Genomic DNA, 7,500 nt, shown 5'->3' on the forward strand with positions numbered 1-7,500 from the left:
AAAAACGTGAACCTTTGATTTCTTTTCACGGAAGCCTCTCGTAAAGCGTTCGTAAGGAAACTGAAGTGTTATGACTGATATGGTAAATCGTACTGCAACAAAGCTTCATCATCTCTTTTGTTTTCGAGGAAAACGCAGGTGCATAACTTTGTAATAAATATTACCACGTGCGGAATAGGCCTAGACACAATTATCCCGAAAAAAGATCTACCCGGAAATTCTCAAGTTTCTCCATAAAAATCTCTCCAAAAATCTCTAAATATCCCCAAAAGTTTCTAAAAATCCCTAAACATCCGAAAATTTTCTAAAAATCTCTATTTTTCTCACAATTGTTTTTTAATGAAACCTTAGCTCTCCCTTGAAAAGAAAACGGCAAACAGATTTTGTACGCTAGATAGCACTTTTATTAAACAAAGGGCACTGAAATGGATCAGTGGATTGCAGTCTAGCAGTCACCAACTCACCAAGTATAGTAAACAATGAGACAAAATTTTCATTTCATAGGAATATTAAATAAAACGGCAAAGAATATAGAACAATTTTTGTTCCAAATCATCTAAAAACCCCCCAAAATCCCATTTTTTTCTAAAAATCCCCAAAATTTCTAAAAATCTCCTGATACTCTAAAAATCCGAAAAAATCCGGCTTTTTGTGTCTCGGCCTAGTGCGGAATACAATAAAGAAAACAATCCTCAGTTGAAAGGCTGACACCCTTTGAAAAGAAATATTAAAATTCATGCGTTATTAGAGAGATTAAGCATGACGTTTACGGCCAACGGCAAACGGGAAACGGCAGGCTCCTGCTTGTCATAAAAGCGTGAAAATTATCTCATTTTAACTTGTCTCGTTCCTTTGAGAAGTTGCTTGATATATGGAGCTAACAGGACAGAAATGAGCTAATATCAAGCAGGGTTCTTCCATCTTTGGCAAAACCCTAATTTCACTCCGACGTTTGCCGTTTGTCGTAAATTAAACGTCATGCTTAATCTCCCTATTAATATTCACAGTACGTACGCGAACCTTTGTTTTGATATGGTAAATCCTCTCACGATAAACCTTCATCGTGCCATATATGGATAGCCAGTTTCACAGTTTGTTCAAAAAGCAAGCTGTTCAAAAAACGTGAACCTTTAATTCCTTTTCACGGAAGTCACTCGTGAAGCGTTCGTAAGGAAACTGAAATGTTATGACTGATGTGGTAAATCCTACCGCAACAAACCTTCATCATCTCATACATGCGGATCGCTCCAGTTAACAGTTTGTTAAAAAAAACAAGCTTCGTTGCCATCGTCTTTCAAGCTGATTACATCCACAGTGTCATGGAAGCTTCCAAGAACTATCCTGAAGGCAAATCCTGCGATCTAAAGAAGGAAATTGAGAAGTTACCAGATGAACTGAGAAAGCTCGGAATTGATAGGGAATCAGGCCTATGGGAAGAACAAACCTTGAAGGTGGAAGAAGAACTGCGTCTCGAATTCCAAAAGCAAAGTGATTTGTCTTTTTCTCGTTATTCTGGATACGTTTTACAAAAGATTGCTCTTAGCTTTATGGAAAAGCTCTACACTTATCCCCTTGATAGTGAGTTCCCTAAACTTCCTGGTGTTTACTTCATTTATCACGATGGTAAAACCCAGCTTTATGAAGGAACCAAGGTCGTTCCCTCCACAAGCATTCCGGTTTATGTGGGAATGTCAAAGACGAATATTGGAGGTCGCCTCAAAAGTCATCGTAATTTTATTTGACAGGCCAGTAATGAACAGACAGAAGGAGAGGAACAGTCGGACGACGAACAGAAAGAAGGAGAGGAACAGTCAGACGGGGAAACAGACGAGGGACAGACAGGAGAAAAACAAACAGAAAGAAGTACTCGGAGAGAACGAGAAAAACAGACAGGAGAAGAGCAAACAGAAAGAGGGACAGTGTCAGAAAGAGTGAAGATGAAGCTTTCTGATTTTGTTGTCCGATTTATGATTTTGGATATTAAGCACTACGCTAGTTGTATTGAGAGCATGTTGATTGAGCATTTTTGCCCCGTGTGGAACAGTGAGACAGTAAAATTGTCTTTTGGTAATGCTAGTCAATCTTCCAATAATTGGCGCAAATACCACATTAATAACGATCCGGATACTATGAGAAAGATTTTATGTCTTCTTACATATCATGAGACAGTTTTGACAAATTCTTAATTTGGTCCAAAATTAACCGGGAGTCCAGATCAGCACCGACAATCAGTAACTTTAAAAAAGGCATCATCAGACAGATCTAGCCTTGTTAATAGACTTAATAGATGACTCGTGTAACGACGACTGTGTTCTTTGCAAGAGTTCGCATCAGTTCGCCTCGCTTCTTATTCCTTCACGAGCCAGGTTGGGTTATCCATTAGGTAGTTAATTTAAGAACTAGAATTTAGAGTTTTAATGTGAATTTAGAGCTTTATATATATACAGTCTCTCCAATTAGTAAGGCACTGTGTCTGAGCTAGAAGACTTTATGAAGCTCATTATATTATTATTATTATTATTATTATTATTATTATTATTATTATTATTTTCTGTTCTTGAGAATTACGCGATAATAAGATGGTACATTTTCTCGTGCTTGTTTGCGAGTGAGCTCTCTTGGAGTATAAAACTGCCCGTTTAAACTTCTTGAGTTTTAATGTGAATTTAGAGCTTTATATATATACAGTCTCTCCAATTAGTAAGGCACTGTGTCTGAGCTAGAAGACTTTATGAAGCTCATTATATTATTATTATTATTATTATTATTATTATTATTATTATTATTATTATTATTATTATTATTATTATTATCATTATTATTATTATCTGTTCTTGAGAATTACGCGATAATAAGATGGTACATTTTCTCGTGCTTGTTTGCGAGTGAGCTCTCTTGGAGTAGAAAACTGCCCGTTTAAACTTCTTGAGCAAATCAGCTAGTGAAATCATTTATTTAGGTATATACGTTAAAGTGACGGCGTCGAACGCACTCTCATAATCTTTGATTACTACTAGTATAAACAAACCCTCCATTTGGTGTGAAAATATGGACGGATATTTGTCCACGGACATCATCTGTTCCGAGAACAACATAGTTAACGTTATCCGAGAGCATATGAAAACTGTGACCTTCGAGGAAAAGAACTTGAACTTTAAGGAGAAATATCGGAGTATTTACTCCCGCTAAGTAGAGGCTATTGTGTTTATTATCCTTCAAATATTTTTCCCAAAACGCACAGTTTTGAAAATTGGAAAAGTATCACTCGGATATTTCCCGGAAGGTATTATTTGACGGATTATAAGTAACAATATAAGTGAGAAACTTATGAAGGTCGCGTAAAAATTATATTATTCTGATGTGGCAGCGATTTAGCGATTTAGCCAGTGATCTACATGCGTAAAATTTTACCTCCTGTCTTTCAATGAATTGAGATTATGAGAAAAAGCAATTTTCTTTGTACTTACCCAGATCTAACCGTTCTTACGCTCCTAGAATGCTAGAACCTTATCAACAAGGAAGAGATTGTGAAGAGTTTTCCACAACCCTATAGTGTTACCTGGTTGTGGCAATCTCTACATGTCTTTTCATTCGTTTTCTGGCAGGTGGCACGTTTCATCTATGACAAAACACCCCAACAAAGTCAAATGTAACCTGTTCCAATTTCTTTACATAACCAATCTTCGCTTATTCGATTCACCTCTTAAAATATTTTACTACGTGAGGACTTCAGGCCTTCTCGGGCTGCCTGCATTGTTAAAAAAAAATGGTGAATTAGACGATGTTTCTTTTTTGTAAACTTCTTCACATGTTTGTCCATGAATAACGTAAAGTTAAAAGAACAGCTCGCCTAGAATGGATTTAAATGATCAAGTGTGGTAACATTTAGATTTTTGGGAGAAATTGAAAAGTAATTTGGAACCCATCGATACACCGATTGCTGGATTTTTCAGACGTCAGAAAATGAAACTGGACAGATATTGTGCGATGATCTTCATTGTTTTGACAACAGGGTTTATTTGGGTCAGAGGAAGCAAACAATACAATTGCAGCGTGGGCAACAATTGTTTGGTACAAAAGGAGAACAAGATAATAAATGTTACCGAAGAGCTCGATCAAGATGAATTTTCTGGGGCAAATACTCCGTTGGAGCATGCAGAAGATTCAAAAGCCGTTGAGAACGGGTCTAAGAGGAACATTGCACTTACTGATGCATTAAAAGACTTCTTGAAGATGGTTGAGAAGGCACAAGTTGGGGTATCCCCTTATGTGAAGCCAGTCAATTTAGCTGTTTCCGGAGCACCACAGGCCATTTTTCCTACTAGTCCCAGTCCTATAGCCGATGTCACTAGTGCTGCCAGCTCTGGAGGAGTGGCCACCTCCCCCTCTGCAACTTCAACTCCTCCCCCAGTCTTTAATCAGTCTTCTACTGTACCAACACTTGCACCGATTACAATAACGTCAAATCAGTCGATGACTAATATGACTATTGTGTCACCATCCTCTCTTCAAAAGGGAAGTGCAATATTTACACTTGGAAATCCCGTTGGAAAACCCGGAAAAAATTACACCATTGTCATATTGAATCCGAATTTTCCTCCTGTGTCTTCAGCAAGCCAAACGGTCGGAGTCGCGGGAGTTCCTAGGATAGCCCCTCAGGCAATGATTACAGGTGGTTTCCCGCCGATAGGGATTCCCCACCTACCGGGACCAAAGCCAAAGGGCCAACAAGAAGCAGCTGGTAAGTAACTCGGTGCTCTTTTCTTCTCATTGACATAGCCAGTGGAGGGGATAGTTGGGAGATCAGGGCTTAAGTTGATCTCCTTTCCTCGAGACATGGGACTTGTCAATCAGTGTGAAAATGTTTTCTTTCCGAACACCAGAGGTGTGGCTGAAAAATGGCTGATAATGGAGGCGTTAAAAGATCACGCAACCCCGATTCCAGTGCCATATCGATCAGATGTTACACGTTTAAAGCGTTAAGATAAGGTGGCCATATCATATTCTTTCACCTAAGGTAATTGCTTTGACCAATCGACATGACACTAAGTTGACCAATCATGACGTAAAGTGAATCCGTGCAATAAATACATAACTTTAGCCTGCTTGGCAGGCGTAATCGAGGAAGGGAAGCGAGGGAAAAATGAGGGAGAACTGGGGAGAGGGTCTCTTTTCCGTCTTCCCAGTTCCCCTTATTTGCCCCTCGCTTCCTTTCCCCGATTACGCATGCCACACAGGCTGCGTAACTTAAAATGATGGAATATGTTGTTCCAGATTTTTAACCGACCAATTAGCTCATTGCTCTGCGCCTTCTTGTAACTTGAGAATTAGAAAACGTATTGTGAATTTCCCTGAGCGAGACAAGAGCAATCTCATTCTTCGAGTTATTCTGTCACATTCGTAAAGGGAACCTCCACTAAAACATGAAGTTGACTTTAAAATATTGAACATAATGTTTACAGTCAAAATTGTCCAATCTTTTTTCCAATGGAAACGTTTATATCCGAAGTAGACAAACTTCAAAGACGCTTGTTTTGGTTTTCAAATTTCTCGGGCGCTGCCATTTTGAATAATAGACCTCTTCACAGTTGTGTGCTTAGTTACCTGGCCATTAAATGAGAGTGAGGCTAATGTTGACCCTGTTATGATACAGACCTCCTTCCTTTTCTTATGTTCATGATTCTGTTGTCATGCTAATTAGTAAGAATTTACATAAGAAAGGCAGTGAGGTTTCTATCAAAACAAGGTCACCTCCAGCCTCACTTTCATTCATAGGTCAGATAACTAAATCACACAACTGTAAAATGGATTAAAGTGAAGTGTAATGGTTGCCTTTATTGTATTCACAAAAACGCTTACATTCTTTCGATGATAAGCATAATGCTCAGTATTTTAAAGTTAAATTCTTGTTTTCGTAGAGGTTTCCTTTAATTTCTTATTTGCTTCTTATTCCTTGTACATTCACATTGATTTTGCGGAAGTTTTATGATTTCACAATTTGTAAAAAACTAAGAATTTTTATTCCCATATGGTTTTCGTTAAGGCTTTAATATGATGATGATTGATGATGATAATTAATGTTCTTTTGCGCAGTAAGGTAAAATCAAAGGAATCAAATTACTTTTGACAATCAATGGAGAACCGATTTACTAAAACACATTATCGATTTTCTTCATTAATTTCCATTCAACTTGATTGTGTATTTCAGCCCCATGCATTAATAAATCTCCACACTGCATAAACTGGGCAAACACGAGAGAGTGCATCAAGAACCCCGCTTATATGATGGCAAACTGTCGGCGGAGCTGTACAAGCTGTGGTAAGGTTTCAATTCGGAAGGACGGGGGTGGGGTAAGAGAGTGGGTGGGGGAGGGGAGGGATGGAAAACGGCAGACACCTAGCTGTTGGCTTACTTAAAGAAAATTTCTTTAAGTAAGCCAAGAGCTCATGACTTTAAATTTGTTAGTCGGCCTGTTCCTAACGTTCATGTATATGGTGGAAGGCGGCCGTAATCCTTGCGAAAATGAAAGATAGTTTTGGTGCACTCTTCACGGTCATTTAGTTACTTGAAAAAAACTCTTGGGAAAAATTCCAGCGTGAACATCATTGGACATTCACTCACAAACTCCGGCAAAGTTCGATGCCCTATCCCCCCTGCTCCATACAGGTGTTGATAAGGTGGTGAAAAATACTGTGCAAGCCTTTAATTTAGCCATTTCTAAGCCAACATGGGCCTTATTTGCGCGGCGGCCATATTGGCCATAGACAATAGATTTCGTACCACTAGGCTCGAGCTGAAATGTTTGGTAACGAGTTCCGGTGGGACAAAACAAAAGTTTTCAAACCCTCTAAACTCAATATGGCAGCCGTGTGGTTAAGGCCCATTGGATTAGGAGGAGAGGGAAAGTATGGGAAAGTCAATCTTTTGCCACTCTGGCAAAATCAGAAATGACCATTCAGTTATAGTGGTGTGTCACATTGTTCAGCTCAAGTGGTCGACATGGAAAGAATCTTTAATTCAAGATTTAGAAATCTCGAGCTCAGGGAGGGGGGACTGGAAACTATACATTTCAAAGGCCTTTTTCTCAAAACCTAACGGTACGACCAGGGTTAAAATTTTGGGAATTACTAAAAACTATGACGATGAAACCATTAACATATTTTAAAAAAGATGTATCCGACAGTTTTTCAGTTATTATCATAATAAACGAAAATCGACGTTTTTAACATTTGCCAAAAACCTGTCTGACAGATATTTAACAATTATTCGCCGAAGGCGAAGTGATTATCGGTGAATATTCACGCAGAGGAAGTGGAGGTGAATATTCGCCGATAACCACTGAGCCTGAGGCGAAAAATTGTTTTAGTATAAATGCAAAGGTGATTATTTCAAAAAAGAAAGAAAAAAAAAAAGCTAAATCATCTTCACTTACAGTGGCAAAACGACTACGGGCAGCCATTTTGTCCGTCGAGGTGATTATCGGCTGATAATCCGATATA

General features: G+C 38.6%; 1 long non-coding RNA gene and 2 pseudogenes across 1 annotated transcript in view; 2 read left to right on the forward strand and 1 right to left on the reverse strand.

The window, feature by feature from the left end:
• The window catches only part of LOC138032806 (uncharacterized), a 2,482-nt gene extending 1,371 nt beyond the window's left edge, over positions 1-1,111 (reverse strand). The window contains exon 1 of the long non-coding RNA XR_011128467.1: positions 1,057-1,111. This is a non-coding gene — a long non-coding RNA (uncharacterized lncRNA). The remainder of the gene's footprint in view (positions 1-1,056) is intronic.
• LOC138032800 (uncharacterized) lies at positions 1,031-3,406 on the forward strand (annotated as a pseudogene).
• A 67-nt stretch (positions 3,407-3,473) lies between these two features.
• Positions 3,474-7,500, forward strand: part of LOC138031968 (uncharacterized) — a 15,095-nt pseudogene continuing 11,068 nt past the window's right edge.

This window comes from Montipora capricornis, chromosome 14, assembly GCF_036669925.1.
Source record: "Montipora capricornis isolate CH-2021 chromosome 14, ASM3666992v2, whole genome shotgun sequence".
NCBI lineage: Eukaryota > Metazoa > Cnidaria > Anthozoa > Scleractinia > Acroporidae > Montipora > Montipora capricornis.